We start from the raw sequence: 12,465 nt of genomic DNA on the forward strand, positions 1-12,465 counted from the left end.
CCATCTGTTTCTTCTGAACTGTCTGTTTAGGGTTTAGCATATGCTGCTGATCCTGCTTCAGCACCATAACCTCCTCTCATGATAATTACAAATCTTGTTATCCTCGGAAACAGTCTTCCTGTATTACAGGAACAGATTCTTGTATTGCAGACCGCAACTCTCATTTTTTTTCTTTACATATAAGCTAAAATTGATGTGAATACAAGTTACTATATTGTAAGTACATGACATGTGCTATATTGTAGTTCAGTGGCCACTGGCCCACTGCAGACACCATCTCTTATAGATGTGCAATGTCCCCCACCGGGACCTAGCCTTTTCTTGGTGGCCTGAAGGCAGCCAGGGCCCAGAATACCAGAGTGGCTGGCTTGTGCGGCCTTTGGCACGCTGTGGTCACAGTGCTTGGTATGGGGACCAAAGGGCTAACCTATGGGCTGGCAGGTCTTCAGCAGGTGGTGTGTGCATGAAATATGGAGGGAGAGACTGATGTAGTGGTTTCTCCATGGGGCAACCCCTGAGGCATCCTGAGGCAACCCCTGGGTGATGGATGTGGAAGCCTGTGGTGGTAAGAAGCCGTATCCAGGGATCATACAGAGGCAACATTGTGCATATCAACTTACAGTTCTTTATTGAAGAGCAGGCAACAGCCAGAAACAGGTAACAGCAGATTCTTTATGTTGGAATGGTCATGGAGAGTTGCTCCGCAGGAAAGGTGTACACAGCCTCCTAGAAGATGCAGGCTAGGCTGGTTCAGATGGAAGTGGTGGAAGCTGCAGTTCTGGGCCTAAGTCTCCGGACTTGTCCTGTGTGCTAGGCAGTAGGCCAGAGGCACTAGTAGTTCCTAGGATTGATGGCTGTGGCAGAACTGAAGGTGTGCTGCTCACTCTGTGCTCACTAAGAGCTAACACTTCCGACCAAGACCATGTGATATCACCCAGCAAGGGTTTTTATACTTCCCCTGGTCAGGTGGTAGCACCTCTCCAATCACCTTACAGCTTGCATAACAGACACATCATTGGATAATGACATACACCAGTTAACTGTTGCCTTGCCAGGCAGTATCTACAGCCGCAATTTCACTATATTCAGATTCGAGAACTTTCCTAGAGAGTTGATCAATCTCCCTAACAGCTCCTGACCTGAGGAGGGCGCTATTTGCAACTGCTCATCTTCCTATGCATTGGAAGGGGTGTTGCAGATGTGAATGAGGGGGGCACTTGCAGTGAGATAGGACAGCCACTACACTATGGGTGGAACTGTCTAGTTCCAGCTCCATCTTTGTTATGTCACATATCCATGTGCAACATCCCCCACCGGGGCCTAGCCTTTTCTTGTGGGCCTGGAGGCAACAGGGGCCAGGAATACTGCAGTGGCTAATGCAGCTTAGGGGATGCTGTTGTCACGGTACTTGGTATGGGGAACGGAGGGCACAACTACAGCCTGGCTGGTCTCCAGCAGGTGGTGTGTGCAAGAAATATGGAGGGAGAGGCTGATATACTGGTTTCTCCCTGGGGCAACCCCCGAGTATCTGTAGGATGAGTCCCTGGGTAAGGCATGGGGGAGCCTGTGGTGGTAAACGTGCCTAATCCAGGCATCAGAAGGAAGGCAATGTTGTGCAAATCAATTTACAGTTGTTTATTGAACCTAAAACAGCAGGCTACAGCCAAACACGATGAGCATCAGGTTACTGGAGTGGTCATGGAGAGTGGTCTGCAGGAATGGTGCACCAACCTGATAGTAAATAAGGTGGAGCTGTGTCCAAATTGTGGAAGCTGCTGCCCTGGGCTAGAGTCTCCTGACTCAGTTCCTGGAATCAGTATCTGTGGCAGCACTGAAGGTGTGCTGCACACACTGTCTCCCTCTTCACTCTGACTGTACCCTGAGACCATGTGCTCCCCCTGGTCAGGTGGTAGACCTCTCCAATCACACTACAGCTAACAATACAGCCATATCATTGGATAATTAGTTACACCAACTTAACTGTTGCCTTTCCAGAATCTACAGCTGCAATTTACATTAAGTTCTCCTAGCATTATCTTCTGGGTGAGTTGATAGATCCTGACATGGAGAGGGCACTATTTACTACCACCTTGCCTATATGTTGGCAGGGGTGTAGCACATGAATAACCTATTCTATTAAATAAATGTCAGTTTACACTTGCCCGATATATATGATGGTCACCTTTTATATGATGGTCAGCATCATTGCAGTATGAGTTAAATCCAAAAAATGCTCCATATACTGCATGAGAAGCAAATTGTATACTACAAATTCAGTTAATTGCAAATGACTAATTCTTTCACTCCATATTTCATTATTCCAGGATAAATATCAATAATTTATATGAATGCCATAAGACATTTCAATTAATCTGCCATCATGACGTGGCAGTCTTCTTATATGTGTTATCCATGGCCTCCACCCTTCTAAAATCAACTTTTTAGATTATGCTAATGCACCTAAAGGGCTCTGTGAGAAGTTTCTAGAGTTGCGAAGCGACATTGCGGGGACCTTCCCTTTCTTAAGCTTGCCACCATGAGAAAGGGGCTTGCCACCTCACAAGGAATGTTTATAAAACCCGTTGTGGCTGAAAAGCTTGCTCTCTTTCCTCCTAAGATGGAATAGGAAACACATGTGTCTGATGCCTGCTGTTCAGACACACATCCTACAACTAAGGTCTCTGAGCCCAAACCAGAGCCTGCCTTGGAGTACTGCATAACAGATCCTCAACTCCAGTCTAACAATTCCTATACCAGGCTGTAAGCAACCTCTGTTGAATGCCATTTAACCAGCAACCTTGAACCAGTTGAATTGTTCCCTGCTGTTGTTGCTTTTGTCGTGTTCCAGAATAAACAAACTGTGAGTTTTATACTTGACATCCCTAGTCTCCTTGTGATCCCTGTCTCACACCTAAGGGCACCCCATTTACCATCTGGCCAGGGATCCCTACACCTACATCGGGAGTCCAACAGGGAGAGATAACGAACATCCGCAGGACATCACTCCTTTCTTGCAAATCCAAAAAGGCTAGGCCCCAGTGGGGAATGTTGCACTAGATTACACAGGCAGCGGGAGGAGGGAGAGAACACGGGGTTGGGTGAGACATGTTCTGCTTTTTGTAACAGACTCTAAAGCTACAAAACTGAGGGTCTCTGGTAACAACCCCAGAGCACTCCAGGCTCATTATCATCATTTTAAAAGTTGATTTTAGAAAGTAAAAGGCCATAAATAATAAATATAAGAAGATTACAACATTTGCGTTGCCTTCCCAACATGTGCCGTACTATTAGGGAACGGTTTTATGGAAAGGGCTCAAGGGCCCTTATGTTTGAACTTTTTTGCAATTTCGCAACTCATAAAAGTTTGTATAAAAAGTGATCAAAAGGTTGTGAAAGGTGTAAATACAGAGCCTACAAGAAAGTGTTGCAAATGTGTTTTTTTCGCCAATTTTCCCACAATTTTTTTTCCCTAATTCCCAGTACACAACAGAAAATATTAAATACCATAATTGAAAAGTACAATTTGTTACATAGAAAACAAGCCACATACAGCTACATGGAAAAATGAAAAATTTATGGATTTTTGAAGGCGGGGCACAAAAAGTGGAAACACAAAAATTAAAACAGGCAATTCGTTGAGGGGTTAAACGAGGGTGATGTAAGGATGTTAGGGATATTTTATTATTTTTTATAAAAAATTTTTTAACATTTTCAAATTTGATTTTATTATTTGTTTTTTGCATTGCTTTTTGTCCCATAATGGCATTTAAACAATATGGGGGAGATTTATCAGGCTGCCTCAGTAAGAATGTGCCTAGTTGCCCATGGCAACTAATTATAGCTCAGCTATAATTAGCTGCCAGTGCTCAGGAATATTTTAAAGGGGAACTGTAATTGGTTGCCATGGGCACTAAGCACTAACTAAGCACACTCTTAGGCAGTTCATTTACAAAGGGTCGTCGGAGCGCATTTTCGTGGGGTTTCCCGGCGATTTCCGTTTTGAGCGGAATTGCCCCGGAATTTTGGTGCACGCGATCGGATTTTGGCGCATCGGCGGCAGCTTGCATGCGACAGAAATCGGGGGGCGGGCCGTCGGACAACCCGATGGATTCGGACAACGCACGGGATTTAACATTTCGAAATGTGTCGTAAGACACGCACTTACAAGCACCGGGAAGAACCAGGTGAACTCCGGCGGACCTCGGCGAGAAGCGACGGATGCAGAAACTCGGGTGCACGACCTTAGTGAATCGCAGCAGACCTGAATCCTCGTCGGACAACGCACCGTGGGATTGCGACAGGACCGGGTAAGTAAATCTGCCCCATAAACTGAAATAATTTTGTATGCATGGTAATATAATATTCATCCCATGCATAAGTATAGTCAGCCTATGCTTATACCTTAGTAATAGGAGTGGGGGGAGGTGAGGGTAGGAAAAGCCAATTAGGTGTCTGGATCATATTTGATTGTAGGATGTGCAGAATTGTGGTCCTGGCTGTTAGTGCAGGGGGAGGGGGTGCTCATAAAACTTTATAATTGCTTTCAATATAATTATTTGCGATATGGATAATTGAAAAATGTCACTGCTGGGGTGGGGGTTATTTTTGTGTTGGAGTTTTCTTTCTTGCTTTTTAAAACTTAAGTGGGTTTATTTTCTACTTAATTTTATGATATGATATGATAACCATAAGACTATGATAACCATTGATCAATAAAGTATATAAAAAATAGAGCTCCCATTCATCACAAACTTTACATGGTTGTTTTAGTCTTAAAGGAAATCTACCATCAGGATCATGGATTATAAACCAAATACACTAACATGTTTGTGCCCCCTTTGTCAGGCTCAACTCTTCTTTTAACTTCTTATGCCCTTGATTTTTAAGAAAATATGCTTTAAAAACTATGCAAATGAGCCTGATGGGCTCCAGGCTCCGGTAACTTCTATGGAGCGTGGAGCCCCTTTAAGCTCATTTTGAAGCCTTTTTTTTCATGAAAACAAAGGCATAAAAAGCTCAAAGAAGAGCATATCCTGACAAAAGAGGCACACTCCAGCATGTACGTGTACTTGGTTTATAAACCATAATTTTGATGGTAGATGTCCTTTAACAAAAGTTACTTTAGTGTTAATGTGCAATCATAATCTTGCCATCTAAGGCTATGTTTACATCTGCATCTTTGGTGTAACTCGAAAAATAATTTGCAGATTCTGTCAAAAATCATTGCTGAAAAGTCCTGTGAGACCATATTGCCACATTAGACATGAACACCAGGATGAAAAACTGATGGAACACATTATAGTCAAGAGGTCCATCAGGATCTCTGTGTGTCCGTTACATGAGACATCGATCCCAGTTGGATTTCAGTTTGATGGGAATATAGCTTAAGGGCAATTACATTATTAAACACTCATATCATCATAAACTGTAGATTTATATTGAATACATAGCATAGCCTCCTGTAGGTTGATTAGTAAGATTAGTAAGAGAGCCACAACTAGAGAGTGGCACTTTGTAATCCTATTGATTTACCACCAGTGCTTTATCTGTCATTTGACATCTAATGAGCAATAGGGGGTATGTTAGGTAGACCCTTGCTGTCAGAGGTTAGCAAAAGCAGAAGTCAGCATATAGGTTTGTAGCTGAGGTTATATGATGGTTTATAGAGCTATGAACCTCACGACCAGATTATGGGGTGGGTTCCCAGGATGCACGGCCTCCCACTATATGTTCGTGTCCGACTGTGTCTCCCGGCCCTGGCTGCAAGAATCAGGCGGTAGCCAGTAGACACTTCTGTCTATGGCAGAGAAGGGAACGATACGCTCCCTACTCTGCCATAATCTGGGGAGGGCACAGGATGTCGGCGTCCTGATGCAGGCGGTGCAGTAACTCTCATGCTCATGTCTCGAGAGAAGAGATCGGCGCACATCGGGGAACATTGGAGTACAATTTTTTATTTAAAAAAAAAGACGTGTTACTGGGGGGAGGTGGCTGTCTATAGATGTATTAATGGGGGGGGGGTTGTATATAGATGTATTACTGGGGGGAGGTAGCTGTATATAGATGTATTAGTGGGGAGGAGGCGGCTGTATATAGATCTATTACTGGGGAGATAGTGGATAGTGAGTAGAAGGAGGTGTATGTATGCTACATTCAGTGGGGCCTTCACCAGAGTTTTTACCCAGGGGGCCCCACCAACCTTCATCTGGCCCTAATGAACCTACATCCATATCCTGTATTGTTTATTATCAAAAGGGTTGTCTGGTTAAAAAGTCCATTTTCAATCAGACTAACACTGAATTAACACCTAACGGAATAGGCTTCTTTGCAAGGCCTTCATATATTAACCAGATTGAAGATCAGCTTCAAATCACGTCTCTCTGTCTCTGGAGGGCCAGCCGTAATCATGAAATACACAAACAGCCCATTGATTTCCATGGGAACAGTGCAATGCTTTATTTCCCCAGTGGTGGCACTGCAGGGAGTTTAACACTTGCTGCCAGGTTGCACTACATACTGTTATGGGTCACAGAAGAATAACCAGCATATTCAATATTCTATTAGCTAAAATATTCTATTTCCAACCTATCATCTCTTATCTAATTTAAAAATAAAAAATATAGTAAAATATTAAAAGAAGCAATTCTAGAATTTATGACAGACTATGACAAATAGGTGACATGAAATTGTACCTTTAGAATGTTCTATTTTGAAGCTGTGTAAATATTAAAAATATATGCATATGCAACATCCTCCCACCCCATCCCCCTGGCTTGGGGGCAGCTAGATTCCCTTGGTACCGGAGTGGCTGGCTTGAGCATTTCCTAGCGCTCAACTGGGTCGTTGGTTCAGGTGGAACAGGCCTCGTCCATGCCAGGCAGGTGTCCAGCAGGTGGATTTAAAAAAAGAGGGAGATGCCGCGGGTGGATAGAACCAGTTCTCCCTGTTGCACTCCCGGTGTATCTATATGTGAGGGTCCACAGGTAGATGGTAGAGCGGAGGCCCTTAATGTTATGGGATCACACTGAGACAAGGAATGTGATACATCAAATCACGGTTCCTTTATTCTCGAACGCCTACTTGACAGAGACCCGTGTAGATGGTTGTATTGTGTACGGGAAAAGGTGCTCACAGCCTGGTTTAAGTAGCTTCAGGCTGGAGATATGAGGAGCTGCTATATTAGTGCTCCAAGACAGGCTCTTGAAGGTAGAGTCCTGCAGAAGGCCATGTGTAGAGATGTGTGCTGTTCCTCAACCCTTACAGAAAGACCTGGAACTTTCCATCCACAAGGAGTTTTGTGAACTTCCCTTGGGAGTTAGCAAGTTCCATTATTCAACCAGGGATCTACTTAAACTATGGAATTAAGTTAAGAAACATGACATCCAGGGCTGGCACCAACACTGGGCATACCTGGGCTGATGCTGGGGGGCCCACATAAGGCAATCCATAAGGAATCCATGGGGGTGAAGGGGGCTGTATCCAATAAATCCATAGGGTATGAAGGGGGCTTACATAAAATAACCATAAGTGGGATGTTTGGTACGATAAATTAAGAAAATATTTTAAGACAGGAGACTGTTTTAGTTTCCAAATTTTGAATGCTGCCATGTGAGTTCACTCTGAAGTCTCTGTCGCCTCGGGGCCTACTGAAACCTGGACCCAACCCTGATGACTTCCTATTGGTCAGTATGTAAACATGTGTGTTCCCAGGCAGGTGTAAAGCAGCTGCAATACCTGCAATACCTATAAACAGTAGATGGCAACATTACTAATGAATGATTATATCATGTTATGGGTAAAAAACATGTTCTTAAAGGCAACTTCCCACGGAACTACACAGATTGCAGTATTAGCTGGCTTTACTTTACCTACATCTGGAGGGCATTGAAAGGGGATAAAGTTTGTAACGTAACCCTTGTGGCAGGCTGCTACACACACATTAAATATTGAGCAATATTGACCTTGCTTACAAATAGCCATTAGCTTCTCCATATAAAGCTTCCTTTTCTGGAGCTCCTTTTTATAATGCCCCCTTTGCTGTGGCCTTTCCTTAGGAAGGGTCTACCAAAAAGGGATAATTATAAGCAGTGGGCTACAGAAAAGGGGGCACTATAACAGACTTTTCTGTAGCCACACACTTAGAATGACCCCCCCCCCCCCATTTATGCTCCCTATCCTGCAGTAGATTATATTTGCTGTGAAGAGAAAAAAACTTATCATATACTCACCTTTCCCCACTTCGCTAAAGCAGCAGCAGTCCTCCTCTTCTATTCTTTTTTTTTTTTTAAACCATTTTTACTAATTTTATAACAAAGGAAATTGACATACAATATATGCCCTGTGGGCACTTATTACATCTTTTAAGTAACAAATGAACAGAAAGCTCAAGTTATATCACTGCATTTCCCGATGTCATACTTCTTGCTCTTGTAATTCTGAACATTTGTATAGGAGTTCTGCAGTAGACATTTCTTAGAATCCGTACTACATAAAGTCGTAGGTGACTGCAAGGCACATACAAACAGTTATAAAGGAAGATGACCCAAAGGTTAAAAGGAATTGTAAATGTCAAATAAGATAGGGGGTTGGTTACTAGACATCTTCCCCTAGTTTAAACAATAGAAGAATAAACAGTAGAACTAGGCCTAGAGAATCATTCGTAAAAATATATTCTTTTTATCCAAGTATCCCATTGTTTTGTAAACGTGTTATAGTTATTATTATTTAGAGAGATAGCTTTCTCATAAGAGCATGTGGTGTTTATTTGGTTGATGACCTCCCTAATGGATGGACTTTGTGTATCATTCCAATACCTCGTAATTGTCAATCTAGTGGACATTAAAACTTGTGCTACTATAGTACGTGATTTAGAAGGAATCTCATTCAGATTCGTTAAAAGAAGTGCTGTTGCTGGGGAAAATGGGATGTTGGTAATTCCCAGGCTGTTGATTAGTTTATATGCTTCTAACCATAGGGGTTGAACCCTAGGGCATGACCATAAGATGTGTATAAGGGAACCTTTCTGGCCACATAGTCTCCAGAAAGTGTTGAATATTTTGTGAAGGCGGGCAGGGGTGAAATACCAACGCATGTGCGTTTTGATTAAAGCTTCCAGGTGGGATACACTGTGGAAAGTAGAATGTGTTAAAGATAAGGCGTTCGACCATTGTTTATTACTAAAGGTGCAGCCTAGATCTTTCTCCCAGGCATACACTCACCGGCCACTTTATTAGGTACACCTGTCCAACTGCTCGTTAACACTTAATTTCTAATCAGCCAATCACATGGCGGCAACTCAGTGCATTTAGGCATGTAGACATGGTCAAGACAATCTCCTGCAGTTCAAACTGAGCATCAGTATGGGGAAGAAAGGTGATTTGAGTGCCTTTGAACGTGGCATGGTTGTTGGTGCCAGAAGGGCTGGTCTGAGTATTTCAGAAACTGCTGATCTACTGGGATTTTCACGCACAACCATCTCTAGGGTTTACAGAGAATGGTCCGAAAAAGAAAAAACATCCAGTGAGCGGCAGTTCTGTGGGCGGAAATGCCTTGTTGATGCCAGAGGAGAATGGGCAGACTGGTTCGAGCTGATAGAAAGGCAACAGTGACTCAAATCGCCACCTGTTACAACCAAGGTAGGCAGAAGAGCATCTCTGAACGCACAGTACGTCGAACTTTGAGGCAGATGGGCTACAGCAGCAGAAGACCACACCGGGTGCCACTCCTTTCAGCTAAGAACAGGAAACTGAGGCTACAATTTGCACAAGCTCATCGAAATTGGACAGTAGAAGATTAGAAAAAACGTTGCCTGGTCTGATGTGTCTCGATTTCTGCTGCGACATTCGGATGGTAGGGTTAGAATTTGGCGTCAACAACATGAAAGCAAGGATCCATCCTGCCTTGTATCAACGGTTCAAGCTGGTGGTGGTGGTGGTGTCATGGTGTGGGGAATATTTTCTTGGCACTCTTTGGGCCCCTTGGTACCAATTGAGCATCGTTGCAATGCCACAGCCTACCTGAGTATTGTTGCTGACCATGTCCATCCCTTTATGACCACAATGTACCCAACATCTGATGGCTACTTTCAGCAGGATAATGCGCCATGTCATAAAGCTGGAATCATCTCAGACTGGTTTCTTGAACATGACAATGAGTTCACTATACTCAAATGGCCTCCACAGTCACCAGATCTCAATCCAATAGAGCATCTTTGGGATGTGGTGGAACGGGAGATTTGCATCATGGATGTACAGCCGACAAATCTGCGGCAACTGTGTGATGCCATCATGTCAATATGGACCAAAATCTCTGAGGAATGCTTCCAGCACCTTGTTGAATCTATGCCACGAAGAATTGAGGCAGTTCTGAAGGCAAAAGGGGGTCCAACCCGTTACTAGCATGGTGTACCTAATAAAGTGTCCAGTGAGTGTACATGTATGGGAGTTTAGACATTGTCCCTTTATTATTGAGAAACAAATAAAAGAAAGAGATATCTTTTTTGCTTGTTGTTTTATCTTGTAGAAATTTGAGGACCTGTTTGTTTATTAGAAGGTTTTCGGTATTGAGGTTCAGCATGCATTTACGGATTTAAAGGTAGTTGAAGATTTCCCCAGGGGGGAGATTGTATTTATTATTTATTATTTAGTATTTATTATTTAGGCTAGAGAAAGTTGCCAGTTTTTGGTTGTTCAGTATGTCTGCCAGGTTTTCAATGTTATGTGACTCCTCTTCTTCATGGAAGAATACTGCAGTGGCAGTATGCAGCTCTAAAGTGGCAGATGCTATATTGTGGAAGAATGGCACCATAAAGGGAGATAGAACAATGGCACCACTATAGCACTACCATCTCCCATGACAGCCAATAAGTTTCCTTGTCTGAAACAACTATTAGATCATGTCATAGAATATATTAAGATCCCAGAAGGATCTTTAAGAAGAGTTACCCCCATGCAAATGGTTCCTGAAAAACAAACCCCCCCACCCTGTACCTAGCAACAACCACCAATTTATAATAGCTCCTTTCCTGCCCCATGCCTTGTACCAGTCCCCTTATAATGGCCCCTTTCCTGCATTTCACCTTATAATGCCCTCTTTTCTTTATAAATGCCTTATTATATGCAGCCTTTTCTCATAAGGAGGGGTTACCAAAAATGGATCATTATTAGCAAAGGACTACAGAAAATAGGCACTTTAAAACCTCCTTTTCTGTAGCCCCTCCACTAAAAATGCCCCTCACCCCACCCAATTTAGTCAACCACCCCCCTTATTTTCCCTGTGAAGGGGAAAAAAAATCATGTACTCACCATCAAGATTGATGCACAGTTACTTAATAACCTCCTTATGGTGGTATCATGGTGGATAATGTGACTTATTATACCACATACAGTCTTACCAATCTGGATCTTACCCTCCCCATATTCTCCTGTCGCTGTATTCTACCATTTACTGTAGCCTCCTTTTATTGTATTCATACCTTGAATTTCCCCTGTGTGGGGTATTTTTTACCTTTTTGTATTATACGACTTCTTATTGTGTTGAAAGCCAATAAAGCCATCCTGAAACTAAATGTAGCTCATGGACTGCTGGTTTCATAATGACCCACCGAATGAAGGTAACACATCGGGGCAGATTTACTTACCCGGCCGATTCGCGATCCAGCGGCGCGTTCTCTGAACAGGATTCGAGTCCGGACAGGATTTATGAAGGTAGTTCCTCCGCCGTCCACCAGGTGGCGCTGCTGCGCTGAAAATCATCTGAACGCGCCGGAATACACCCAGCTGGACCAGGTGAAGGTGAGCGCTTCCCAAGCGACACATTTTCGGTTTTTAAATGCGGCGGTTTTTCCGAATCCATCGGGTTTTCATTCGGCCACGCCCCCGATTTCCGTTGCGTGCATGCCAGCGCCGATGCGCCACAATCCGATCGCGTGCGCCAAAATCCAGGGGCAATTCAGGTACAATCGGCGCAAATCGGAAATATTCGGATAACAAGTCGGGCCCTTAGTAAATGACCCCCATCATGTTTACCAGAAGGTGAACACTTGACCCATATTTTTTCAGTTTCAGCCTGTTTCGTTTTTTTTCTAACCTCTGAAGACATTCTATAGGTTACTAAATTGTATCATTAATAAGTACAAAAATAAAATAATGTATTTTGCAAGGTCGAGAATAAAAAAATGTGTATGGAAAGAACATGAAGTGAAAGAAGAAATGTAAAAAGTGCAGCACTAGACCACCTTTATTCTTAGAATTGGTGGGGGTTATAGCAGTCATATCCCCAACGATCATGAAGTAACTACATAAAAGATGGCCATTCCTCTTGAAATCTCATCCTAGATCATCTATAGCTTCTAACTATACATGAAATTTCATGACTAGCAGCCAAGACTGTACAGTGTGGATAGCCCTATTGGGAAATGTTAAGTAGTTGGTAGGAAACCCTACAAGACAAGATTACAATCAAGAA

This window comes from Engystomops pustulosus, chromosome 2 (genome assembly GCF_040894005.1).
Source record: "Engystomops pustulosus chromosome 2, aEngPut4.maternal, whole genome shotgun sequence".
Taxonomy (NCBI): Eukaryota; Metazoa; Chordata; class Amphibia; order Anura; family Leptodactylidae; genus Engystomops; species Engystomops pustulosus.